Below are 13,420 nucleotides of genomic sequence, written 5' to 3'. Positions count from 1 at the left end.
GAGAGTTCTTGCATTCCTTCTCAGAGACTAGTTGTTATGGGGAAAATCTCTGTGTCTATATGCTTTCCCTTATCTTTATTTCTTATTTTCAGGCTAGTTAAATTTGAGCTTTGGTTCCTATCCTCAGGATCCTATAGTATATCCTGTAATGAGGCACTGAATAAACTTGGTATTACATCTTAACCTGCTACTGAGGCCCTAAATTATTGTTGCAATCACTGAGTTCCTGATCCCTTATTGGATGTTTAACCTCTGTTGCTCACATCTACAACATGCAGAGGCTAGCTTCCATTAGATGCACCGTTGTCAGTGGCATCCAGTATCCATCTGAAGGTTGGACATTCAGAGAAAGAGAAAAATGTTTTTATTCATTGGACCCTGAGGAATAGCATAGGCTGCTTGTAGGATCAGAGGACCTATCAACTTGGATTATCCAGTAAATCCAGTAGTTTGCCTTATCCACGGGGGATATGTTCTAAGTGGATCTGTTCCCCCAGTGAATGCTTGATACCATGGATAGTACTGAACCCTACATATACTATGTTTTTTCCTATACAGACATACCTATGATAAAGTTTAATTTATAAATTAGGCTCAGTGAGAGATTAACAACAATAACTAATAATAGAATAGAAAAATTGTGACAATATACTGCAATAAAAGTTATATGCATGTGGTCTTTCTCTCAGAATATCTTATTGTATGTATTGTGCTCAGGGTAGCATATACAGTGTGGATATACTGCACAAAGGGATGATTCGTTTTCTGGGTGGGGTGGAGTGGGAACAGTGCATAATTTAAAACTTATGAATTGTTTATTTATGGAATTTTGGACCGCAGTTGACTGAGAGTAAATGAAACTGAGTAATGTGAAACTGCAGATAAGGAGGGACTACTGTAATACTTTTGAAAATAATTTTCTGAACACATGGTATAAGAAGTCATCATTAGATTAGAATTCGAAAGAAAGTTTTAACTTCTAGATGATCCAGGAAGAAAGTCTGGGGTGAGCATAAGTCAGATGCAAATGCTGAACAGAGAATCTCAGGGTGCTCTTACTAAGTCAGAGCTCTATCTAAATCCATGCATATAGTTCTGTTGAACAGAATTAATCATCAGATATTTAATCAGACCATATAATGCACAATGTACAATAACATGAACTATAGGTAGTGGTTCAAACACACACAAGACCTAGTCTCTGCTTTGACATAATATATGATTTATATAGAAAGACAAGCGGGACTATTATAGTGACTGAACTAGTTAGAGTACATTGTCTTTATAGTGCAACGCAAAAAATTCTTTCTCTGCATCACCCTGTGACAATTTATATCTGAAAGCAGAATCCATTCATTGAGCGATGCATAAACCATTTTATTTTTGCAGCACAAAATAAATAAATAAAACACACAGAAAAATTTTTTGTTCTATTACAAAACAGAGTATTTAAAAGAATTCTCCTGCTTTGAACTATCTTTGAATTCTCAGCCATAGGTATCAGAAGCTCTCCAGAAATTCTCAAACATAGCACAAATGTACAAATATATAAAACATCCTGAAAAATGAGGAATTAAAAGAGGAAAAACCATCTAAGACAAGTTTCCACTCTCTTACTTTTGGTGATGGTATTGGTGGTATTGATGGGGATAGTATTGAAGACGGTAATTGGTATGGTGACTCTGATGACAACAAAGGTAATATTGATTATAATAAAGGTGAAGGTGAAGATCTTCACTATTAAACCACTGATAGACATGGCAATGGTGATCAAAATGGCAGTAGTGATGGCAGTAGATGATCAAATATCAATAATATGAGTGTTAGAAGGCAAACACTAATCAAAACACCCACTGTAGTGGGACCTAAAACCGAGTTATTCTGATTTCTATTTCTTGTGCTTTCCAACAGATTACATAGTGCTCTATGAAAGCCTTGCTCTTAACTGATTCACTTTGTACATGTGGTGATGAAATTAGGTTTGTTTATGGGGATTATTCCTAATCCCAAGAACTCTCCATGCCCAGAATCCTTTTTAGTGAACTCTTCACATCCTTATTTCTCAGACTATAGAGAAAAGGGTTGAGAGTGGGAGTTACCAGGGTATACATGACAGCAGCAATCAGCTCCCTAGAGGAGCGAGAAGTTGATGGGAGCTTCATGTAGGTGGCAAAGACTGTGCTGTAGAAGAGGATGACCATGGAGAGGTGGGAGTTGCATGTGACCAGGGCTTTCTTTTTCCCTTGTGTTGATGGAATCCTAGCTACAGCATGGAAAGTATGGGTATAAGAGCTTATGATGCAGAGGAGAGGGCTGATTCCTAAAAGTCCCGTCAGAACTTTCATCAGGTCCTCATTGCGGTAAGTATCAGAGCTGGAACCCATAAGAGTGGGTCAAAATCACATAAAAAGTGGGGAATCTCTTGATTAGTACAGAAGAATAGTCAGGTTAGCAACATGGTTTGGATCAAAGAGTCGGGGTATGCTACTCCCCATGACCCACCCACTAGCAGCCCACATCTGCAAGGAGTCATTAGCAATGGATAGTGCAGAAGATGGCAGATGGCAGTGTAGCTGTTCATTTCCACGGAAGTCAAAAGCAGATTGTCCATATTAGCAAAAGTAGCAAAGAAATAGAATTGAGCCAGACATGCAGAGAAAGAGATGGATCTGTTGCTGGTCCACAAATCCTCCAGCATCTTGGGGGCTGTGGTGGAAGTAAAGCAGAGATCTACCAGGGAGAGCTGGCTGAGAAAGAAGTACATGGGAGTGCGGAGGCAGATGTTAGCAACAATAGCTAGTAGAAATAGCAAGTTTCCCAGGACGGTCAGCAAGTAGAGGGCCAGAAAGAGACCAAAGAGGAGCTGCCATTTCTCTGGGTCAGTGGACAACCCTGAGAGGACAAAGTCAGGGTTCTTGCTGCAGTTCGTTTTGAGACTAGGTGTGCTACAAGAGAAGAATAAGCATGAAGCAGATTAACTCACTGTCAGTGACTGGGTGGATAGTAACTGGAGGCTGTCTGTTGGCAATGGATTTCCCTTATACTACCAGTGTGAGGAATGGATAAAAAACTAAAATAGCAAAGGAAGGGACAAGAGTTGGACTTCATAAAGGGTGGTACAAGTAAGGAGGCACAAAGATGAGAGAGTTAGGGGAACAAGAGAGGCTTCTTGGAGTTCGTAAAGTGTAAAAGAGTTCTCTTAATTAAACTTTGTACATGTTATGGGGTGGTATAACTACCTGTTTGTGAATCTATTTTCATCACAAGATCATGAGTCTTTGAAGGCAAAGCCTTCATCTTAATACTTAGCTTAATGCTTGGCACATAGTAGGAGCTCAAAAAATGCTCCTAACCATCTACACAGTCAATACTCTCGTTCAAGGTATAGTTGATTGACTGGAGTAACGCTATCCCCCTAACTGGTTTAACATGGGTCTCGCCCCTTCCAATACGTTCTCCACACTGCGGCAAGAGTTATTTTTTTAAAAAAGAAAATCTGATCATGTCACTTCCTTGTTTGAAAATAGGTCTCTGGAAAACCATTGCTCTCATGAGAAATACAACAGTCCCTCCACCATGTCTACCAAGCTCAGTGTGTTTTGACCTCAAGGTATCTCACCAGCCTCATCTTGAACCATAGTCTACTCATTCTCTGCTCCTCAGCAACATTGGATGTATTTTATTTCCTCACATGTACCATGTTCATTTCCTTCCTTCTAAGTCAACTCTTACTTATTCTTCTAATCTCCAATTTATTGGTTACTTTCTTCGGAAAGTCTTCTTTTGCCTCTTTGACTAAACAACCCTTCCTTTAATACACTGTCATAGCACCTTAGTAGATTACCATAGTTATAATATGGGGAATGTAATAACATTTATTTGGCTTAAATATTTATTTAAGTTATTTAGTTAATGTTAGTCTCCCTCACAAGGCTGTTGGGTCATTACGGCAGAGATTGAATCTGGTTTTCCTCTCCAGTGTATCTCCAGTGCTTGGCATACAAAGGACAGTAAGTGTTTGTCAGAAAATGAATAAATTAATTAATGGAGAGTGAAGGCAGAAGAGGACGATATCTCCCCGTCCTCCCCAAGTAGTCCTCCTCCATTTCAACATTTCAAGAACGAAACTTCTTCTTGTCCAAAATATCGTCCTGGTAACATGGGTTGGAAACATTGATTCATCCATTTCCTTCATCCCTCAAGTTCAGACTAAGGGCTGTAACTTTTATTGTCTACAAAATGTCCCTTATTTCAGTCCCTTTCTCACTTTTTTAATGCTTATGCTCTTTGGACTTTCTCTACTCAACTCACTCCCAGCTTATTTCATCAGCAGCTTAACTGGCTTCACTGACTTCACTCTCTAGTTACCATGATTCATGCTGTAAGCATCTGACAGAAATCATAGGACACTCTGTCTTGGGCCTGACTCTTCCTTGTTTAAATTCCTCTAACATCTTATTTCCAATTGCATCACATATAACATCTGTGCCTGGTTATCAAGAACTTCTCCATCTGTGTCCACTTACCTATGAAACAGCATTTCCCAAAACTCAACAGCATTCAGTCTCCTCTCTCCTTGGGCTATTCAACTCATAGGTCCACAAATGTGCTCATTTCCACCTTCACATACTTTCTATCAATGTTAACCCCCATTCCTCTTTTCTCTCAATGTCTTTCCTTCTTCACCCAAATATTATCAGGCCCTCAGGGATCAGTTAAAATTTATCCTCTTCCCCACCATGGAGCTACCCCTGAACATTCTATCCCTCATTATTTTATATCTTCTGAAATATATAGATTGACCATCTAGCCCTTAATAAGTTACTGTCTGATGGTATTTTCTAAAAATTCTGACATATAAATCTTCTTTTCTCAATTATACTATAAATTCCTGATAGTAGGGATCATGGTTTCTTTCTAAAATTTCTTTATAGCACCCACCAAAAAGCTGAGCACATGGTTGGTCCCAAGGATTATTGTTCAATAACTGCTCTCTAATAATGAGGACATTTATCACTTTCACACATGTGGGTGGGGGAGCAAATGCCCTTTGTATCAACTACCATGAAGAGATGAGCTGTGCTATGCTCTTTGGAAATAATTGATCACACTTGAATAAAAGATTCATTTGGATTTGCTAGTAGTGAGTTTTTCATAACATAGATGATTTTCAACATCCTTTTCAGCCTGTAGTGACTATAATCAAAGTATTATAATAGATTTTGTTGTAGGCACAATTAAATTTTCTTTTTACACTTACACATTCATTACCTCCTTGTGTTTAGAAATCTTTAAATGTTCTGGGACCGGCCTCATGGAGTAGAGGTTAAGGGCGCACGCTCCGCTGCAGGCGGCCCGGGTTCAGATCACAGGCGCGCACAGAAGCACCACTTGTCAAGCCATGCTGTGGTGGCGTCCCATATAAAGTGGAGGAAGATGGGCACAGATGTTAGCCCAGGGCCAGTCTTCCTCAGCAAAAAGAGGAGGATTGGCACGGATGTTAGCACAGGGCTGATCTTCCTCACACACACACAAAAAAAGTTCCAATGTTAACTGACAGGACAAAGAGATGCAACTTTTTCCATCTTTATGCAGAGCATTTTTTAATACTTGAGAACAGAGATTCTCAAAGCATGCTTAAGAATCACCTAGTGAGCCAGTTAATTTCCAGATTTCTGAAATCCACCCCAGAGATTCTGATTTAATAGGTCTGAGGTGAGACATGAGAATTTGCTTTTCTATATACTCTGACATCAGATGATGTAGATGACATTAATCTGCTAAGTAGAATTCAAAATATATAGAATAATATATTTTTTTACGACCTCTGTTACTCTTTCTTTCCTTTTTCCTACTCTTTTTATTGGGAACTGGAGGATTCACCTTTTGCCACAACATTAGGGCTTCCCCTACTCCTTCAGAACAACACTCCTTCAGCTCAGACAGTGCCATATATCTCTTGTTTTCAAATCTTCTCTCAGATTGTGCCTAGTTGATTGTGATTGAATACTTTCACTGCTACGATATCCACCTCCAGGTTATTCATCTGGAAAATAAATGGTTCACATGAGATCTCAGGACAGGTGTGCCTCAATACTGAAATGATCTAAATGCTATTCAACACGAGTTATGAGGTCCTTTCTATCCATCTTTAAAATTTCAGCCTCAGATGGACCATATCCTAACCCTAGTGACCCCCTATAGTCTTCTCCATGTAATGGTTCACTTCTCTGACCTCAAGGCAAACTCCTGAAAAAGCTCATTGTCTCCACTATTCATTGCCCATTACTCTCCAAACTCATTTTTTTTTTGCCTTGCATTGTCTCTTGAACCCAATTCAGTCAAGCTTTTGCTGTATCATTCCACTGAAATCACTCTCGTCAATGTCAAAGTTCAATTCTCAGCCCTTAAGTTACTTGACCTCTCAACAAGACTTAACACAGTTAATCCTCCTTTCCTTACTTCAAACACTTTCTCTGTCTTGCTTTCAGGATACCAACCAAGATCTCCTGGGTTTCCAGTGATCTCACTGATTACTCCTTTCAGTCTCCTTGTTCAGTTCCTCCTCCTCCTCCTTCTCTTCCATATTATTCACTTTATACCTGTCTTCTTCTCTATCTTCCAGTTCCATGCTTTATATATCTACAAACACATAACTCTCAAATTGTGTCTTCAACTCCAACTTATTTACTTAACTCTAAACTCACATATTTAACTTCCTACTAGATAGTTCCATGGTAGCAGTTTTATCATGTAAGATATATATTTTTTTCTTTTTACGGCTGGACCGATTTACATACTGCTTGGAAACAGATATACAAATTAAATGGACTTTCAATTTATCTAGCCCATGAAGTGCAGAATGTTCGCTCTCTATGGTCCACTTTGAAATTTGATCCCATTACTCCACTTGTCAAATGACATCTTTAGCACTTACCTACTGGCTTCCCTAATGTCCACCCCATAAATGATGATCTTAAAAATATCCATTCTATCCAATGTTACTGGTGGGTTGGTGGGACAGACCAGAGAATCCAGGGCCTTAGAATATATTGATGAAACCTGGTAAAGATGATGTAGCTTGGGAGCTAAGCATTATCAATCTTCATCTCTCTTGGGATCAGAGGGGTTGAGCTGTAGAAAGAATCTTTTCGGCCTTGGAGACTCAGTTCCCAGAGTTACTCATTAGTGGAAAATCTGGAGGTATTTTCCATTGAGAAAATTTCCTATAGATGATATTCAGGAATAAAATCAACAATTAAACAGAAGTCTAATATTAACGTTGGTTTAGAAGTTAAATTAGAAAGATTACTTAAAACTAACAACTTCTCTCTAGTCACTGCCCTGTCTTAAGTCAGAACAGCTTGAAGGGGTTGACATACAACCATAACATTTCATGGTCATTGATGGGACCACTCTTATTGATACATATATATATATATATATATATACTTTTGGTAGGTCTCTTCTAGATAAATACATATTCAAATATTCAGGCTGTCCCTTTCCCATCAGTCCTTAGATATATGAGAGATATATTAAACTTAATTCTGTCCAGATGAGAACTTTTATTCCAAGCCCTTTCCTCCTTGTCATTTCTCATCTAATATTCACCATTTTAATAAAAAGTTTTATGATGCATCAATTTGCTGAAGTTAAATAGGTATCACATGTAGCCGTTAATAATAAAGAAGAGAAATACGGAGTTTTAAACAAGAAAAGTTTATTTTTCTCTCATGCAAGCAAAGTCCAGATGTAGATAGTCTAGATAGGATGTGGTGGATCCTTGAGATTAAAGGATACTGAAGCTCTCTCTGACTTCCCAGCATATGGCTTTCATCCTCAAGGTCACCTGCTGGAGGCGCATTAGCTTTGATAATCATGCTATTTCTTAGGCAGAAAATGTGTGTATGTGTCTTCATGTGTGTATGTAACTGTTTCAAGTCCCAGATCCTTTTTCACAGGCTTTCCCAGAAGCTCCATCCCAAAATTTCCACATCTGGTTGGCCAGAACCTAATCCTATGGGCTAAATGGGAAATATAATCTTCTAGCTATCTTCTTGGACTCCTCAAATAAAACTATAAACAAGAAAAAAGAACATAATAAATACCTATTGGACAATTAGTAGTTTCTGCTATGAGTGCTACCTTGCTTTTAAAAGTACATAGCTATTTTACTTTGATAAAAATTAAAAAAAAATGTGGAACATCAGCAAGATGGCAGAACATGAAGCTCTTGATTTTACCCCCTTCCATGGATATACAGCTGAATATACAGCTACACATGGATCAGTTGCTCTGAGAGAAGTCCAGAAACCAGTTGAGTTATTCCTACACATGGTAACTGAGTAAATATGCACATGGAAACAGGTAGGAAAAGCTGAGACACACTTTTATCATGACTCCCATTCTCAGCACAGTGCCTTACAATCAAGAGGAAATCCCCAACTCCAGTTTCCTCCTGAGGAGTGAAGGGTTAGGATCACAAATCTAGTGTGATTTTAATGTTTCTTAAAAATCTTTTACTGCTGCCACCTGAGGGACTGGCTACCAAGTCACCCAAATTGGAGAACCAACAGAGCTTGGCATTCTCCAGTCCCTTAGGACCACATTAAACAAAGATACAGTTTTCAAACAGGTGTGTGAGCACTTCACACACACTTCACACACCTGAAATGGCTATTTCACCAGGCTTAGCACAGAGGGAGCAGGTAAAAATGCAAGGCTCCCATTTTTTCCCTGGAAAGGGTTATACTACATACTTTGTCCACATGCTGCTTAAGGATTGGATGTCTAATCCTCCTGCTTCCTGGTGCTGACTGCAATCCTCCTGGGAGCCTGAAAGAGTTTGTGGGCACTTCCCATGCTTTCTGCTTTCAGATCACTCCACACAATGAAACCAAGTCTTCAGCATCTCCTGGGAAGGATCTTATCCACACATCTACTGCCTCAAATTTTATGACCATCATCTGAGTGACTGGCTCCTAAATTGGCTAGCTGTGGCAGCTGATGAGGCTTGGCATTTGCAAATTTTCCAGGAGCACAGAGTACAAAGATGTGGTTCTATCTGCTGCACAAGAACTCCCAGCAGCTACTCCTTCTGGCCTAGTACAGAGCAAGTGGAAAAAAAAACACCCAGCTACCAGTTTCTCCTGGATAGGGGCTAGACTGCATATCCAATGTCCTGAGTTTCCCAGTTGCTGCCCAAAAATTAGGCTTCCAATTAACCTACATCTGGGAGCTGACAGGGCAGGAAATTAGCAGTCCTCTGAGTGCCTTAATGGGTATGTGGGCATTTTCATGCCATTGGTGCACTAATAGGACTTGGCACACCCAACTCTCCTGAGAGCCTCTAAAAGCAAAGATAGTGGTTTGGACAAGAAGAAAGTCTTGAGAAACACTCAGAATCTGGGCTAGGCTAATTGGCAAGGCTCATCTCCCATTTGACGCCAATCTATCAAGACTGGGAGGGATGGCTGTCTTATCTAATGTGCAGAAACCAACACAGAGTGTCAAGAAAAATGAAGAAATGAAAATATATTTTTAAATAAGAGAACAAGATAAATCTCAAGAAACCAACACAAATTAAATGGAGATAAGTATTTACATGACAGAAAACTCACAATAATAGTTTAATGATGCCAAGAAACATTCATTTGTTTTTGAACAAAGATAAAAAATTTCAACAGATAGAAAATATGAAACAGTATCAAACAGAAATCAGAGACCTCAAGAATACAATAACTGAACTAAAAAAATTCAGTAGAAGAACTCTAATGTAGACTAGATCAAGTGGAAGAAAGAATCAATGAACCTAGAAACAGGTCAGTGGAAATCCTCTAATCAGAGTAGCAAAAAGAAAAAAAGAATGAAAAGGAATGAAGATTTCTTGGGTGACTTATGGGATGTCATCAAGTGGATCAATATTTGCATTATGGGAGTCCCAGAAGGATAAGAGAGACAGAAAAGAGGCAGAAAGCTTACTCAAAAAAAAAAAAAATAACTGCTGTAAACTTCCCTAACCTGGGGAAAAACATCCAGAACCAGGAAGCCAAGAAATGACCATATAATATGAATCCAAAGAGACCCACACTGAGACAATTATAATCAATTTGCAAAAGTTAAAGAGAAAGACATAATATTGAAAGCAGCAAGAGAAAAGCAACTTGTTACATACAAGGGAACCCTCATAGCTATTGGCAGATATTTCAGCAAAATCTCCAGGTTGGAAGAGAGTGGGATGATATATTCAAAGCACTGAAAGAGAAAACACTGTTAACTAAGAATATGTTACCCAACAAATTGTCTTTCAATTGAAAGACAGATAAAGATATTTCCAGAAAAACAAAAGCAGAAAGAATTTATCATCACTAGACTGGCCTTACAAGAAATGCTAAAGAGAGTTCTTGAATCTGAAATAAAAAGTTACTAATTAGTAACATGCTAACATATGAAAGTAGAAAACTCACTGAAAAATGTAAATATATAGCCAAAGTCAGAATTCTAATATTATAATGCTGGTGTGTAAATCACCTATCACTCTAGCATAAAGGTTAAAAGATAATGTATTAAAAATAACTATAGCTACAATATTTTGTTAATGGATACAAAACAAAAAAGATGTAAATTGTGACATCAAAACATAAGATGTATGTGCAAGAAAGTATGAAACTGAAGTTAAGTTGTTACCATGCTAAAATAGACTGTTACAACTATAAGATGTTTTATGTAATTCTTATGGTAACTACCAAGCAAAAACCTCTAGTAGATATACAAAAAATAAAGAGAAGGGAATCAAAGCAGAACATCATCAAAACACAAAGGAACACAGCAAGAGAGGAAAAAAAGAAAGAAAGGACCTACCTGCAAACATCCAGAAAACAATCAACAAAATTGCAACAGTAAGCTCTTCCTTAGCCATAATCACTTTAAACATATGTGAACGAAATTCTCTAATGAAAAGACAAATAGTGGCTGAACGCATAAAAAAATGACCCAACTACATGCTGCCTATGAAAGACTAACTCTACTTTTAAGAACCCATACAGACTGACAGTGAAGTGATGGAAAAAGATATTCCAAGGAAATGGAAATGAAAAGAAAGGAAGGGTAAGTATATGTATACCAGAAAAAGTAGACTTTAAGTCAAAAACTGTAACAAGAGACAAAGAAGATCATTATATTATAAAGGGACCAGTTCATCAAGAAAATATAACAATTGTAGGTATTGATGCATCCAACATTGGAGCACCTAAATATATAAAGCAAATATTAACAGATGTGAAGGGAAAAATACACTCTAATATAATAATAGTAGGAGACTTCAATACTCTGTTTTCAATAATGGATCGATCACCCAGGAGAAATCAATAATGAACTATTGGACTTGTATTACACATTCAAGACCAAGTGGACAGCCATAAAACAGAACATTTCATTCAGCAGCAGTAGAATACATATTCTTCTCAAGTGTACATGAAACATTCTCCAAAATACATCTCCCTGAGACAAGTCTTAAGAAATTTAAGAATATTAAAATTATATCAAATACCTTTTCTCTCCACAATAGAATGAAATTAGAAATCAATGACCAGAGGAAAACTGGAAAATTTATAAATATGTGGAGATTAATCAACACACTCCTGAAAAACCAATTGGCCAAAGAAGAATCAATGGGAAATAAAAAAAAAATCTTGAGAAAAATGAAAGTGGAAACACAAAATACCAAACTTTATGGAATGCAACAAAGCAGTTCTAGGAGCGAAGTTTATAATGATAAATGCCTACATTAGGAATAAAGAAAGATCTCAAATAAACAATCTAACTTTATACTTAAGGAATAGAAAAAGAAAAACAGACAAAGTCCAAAGTTAGTAGAAGAAATTAACATCAGTCTTAGGAGAAATAAATGAAATAGAGATTAGAAAGACAATAGAAAATATCAATGAAACTAAGAGTTGGTTTTTTGAAAGATTAACAAAATTAAAAAACTGTCATCTAGACTAAGAAAAAAAAGATGTCTCAAATAAATAAAATCAGAAATAAGAGAGGAGACATTACAACTGATACCACAGAAATACAAAGGATCAAAAGAGATTACTGTGAAAAATTATATGCCAACAAATTGTATAACCTGGAAGAAATGGATAAATTCCTAGAAATATGAAACCTACCAAGACAGAATCATGAAGAAATAGAAAATATGAACAGAACAATAATGAATAAAGAGATTGAATCCATAATCAAAAATCTCCCAACAAAGCACAGCCCAGGATCAGATGGCTTCACTGGTCAATTTTATCAAAGAGTCAAAGAAGAATTAATATAAATCCTTCTCAAACTATTCCAAAAAATTGAAGAAGAGGGAACACTTCCGAAATCATTTTATGAGACCAGCATTACAATGATCCAAAACTCAGACATGGGCAAGAAAAGAGAATTACAGGCCAATATTCTGGATTAACATAGATACAAATTTCCTCAAAAAAATAGCAAATGAAATTCAACATCACCTTAAAAGAATCATTTACAATGACCAAATGGAATTTATCTTTGGGATGCAAGAAATGTTTCACATATGCAAATCAATTAATGTGATACACCACATTAACAGAATGAAGGATGAAATTATATGTTCATTTCGATAGATGCAGAAAAAGCATTTGACAAAATTCAACATCCTATCATGATAAAAGCTCTCAATGAATTAGGTATGAAAAGAATGTACCTCAACATAAGAAAGACCATCTATGAGAAGGTCACACCTAACGTCTTACTCAAAAGTGAAAGGCTAAAAATTTTTCCTCTACGATCAAGAACAAGACAAGATGCCTACTTTTGTCACGTCTATCCCATGTAGTACTGAAAATACTACAAAAGCAATGATAAAAGAAAAAGAAATAAGAGCATCCAAATTGGAAAGGAAAAAGTGAAATGATCTCAGTTTTCAGATGGTATGATCTCATATATAGAAAACACTATAGGCTTCACAAAAAAACTGTTGGGACTAATAAAGGAATTCAGCAATTTGCAGGATACAAAATCAGCATACAAAAATCAGCTGCACTTCTCTACACTGGTGAACTATCTGAAAAAGAAATTAAAAAAATAATCCAATTTACGATAGTGTCAAAAACAATGAAATACTTAGGAATAAATTTAACAAAGGAAGTAAGAGATCTGCTCACTGAAAACCATAAAACATTGAGTAAAGAAATTGAAGACACAAATAAATGAAAAGCTATCTTGTGTTCATGGATTGGAAGAATTAATATTGTTAAAATGTCCATACTACCCAAAGCAATCTACAGATTCAATGCTATCTCTATCAAAATACCAGCCACATTTTACAGCAAAAAAAATCAACTATGAAATTCATATGAACCATAAAAGATCCCAAATAACCAAAGCAATATTGAGG

General features: G+C 36.9%; 1 pseudogene; it reads right to left on the bottom strand.

Annotated features, from left to right (window-relative positions):
* Positions 1–2,000: 2,000 nt before the first annotated feature.
* LOC101400040 (olfactory receptor 1G1-like) lies at positions 2,001–6,631 on the bottom strand (annotated as a pseudogene).
* Between the last annotated feature and the right edge of the window lie 6,789 nt (positions 6,632–13,420).

The sequence above is a fragment of the Ceratotherium simum genome, chromosome 13 (genome assembly GCF_057802395.1).
Source record: "Ceratotherium simum simum isolate JZ-2026a chromosome 13, ASM5780239v1, whole genome shotgun sequence".
Classification (NCBI taxonomy): Eukaryota; Metazoa; Chordata; class Mammalia; order Perissodactyla; family Rhinocerotidae; genus Ceratotherium; species Ceratotherium simum.
This window is presented reverse-complemented; position numbering and strand designations above follow the sequence as displayed.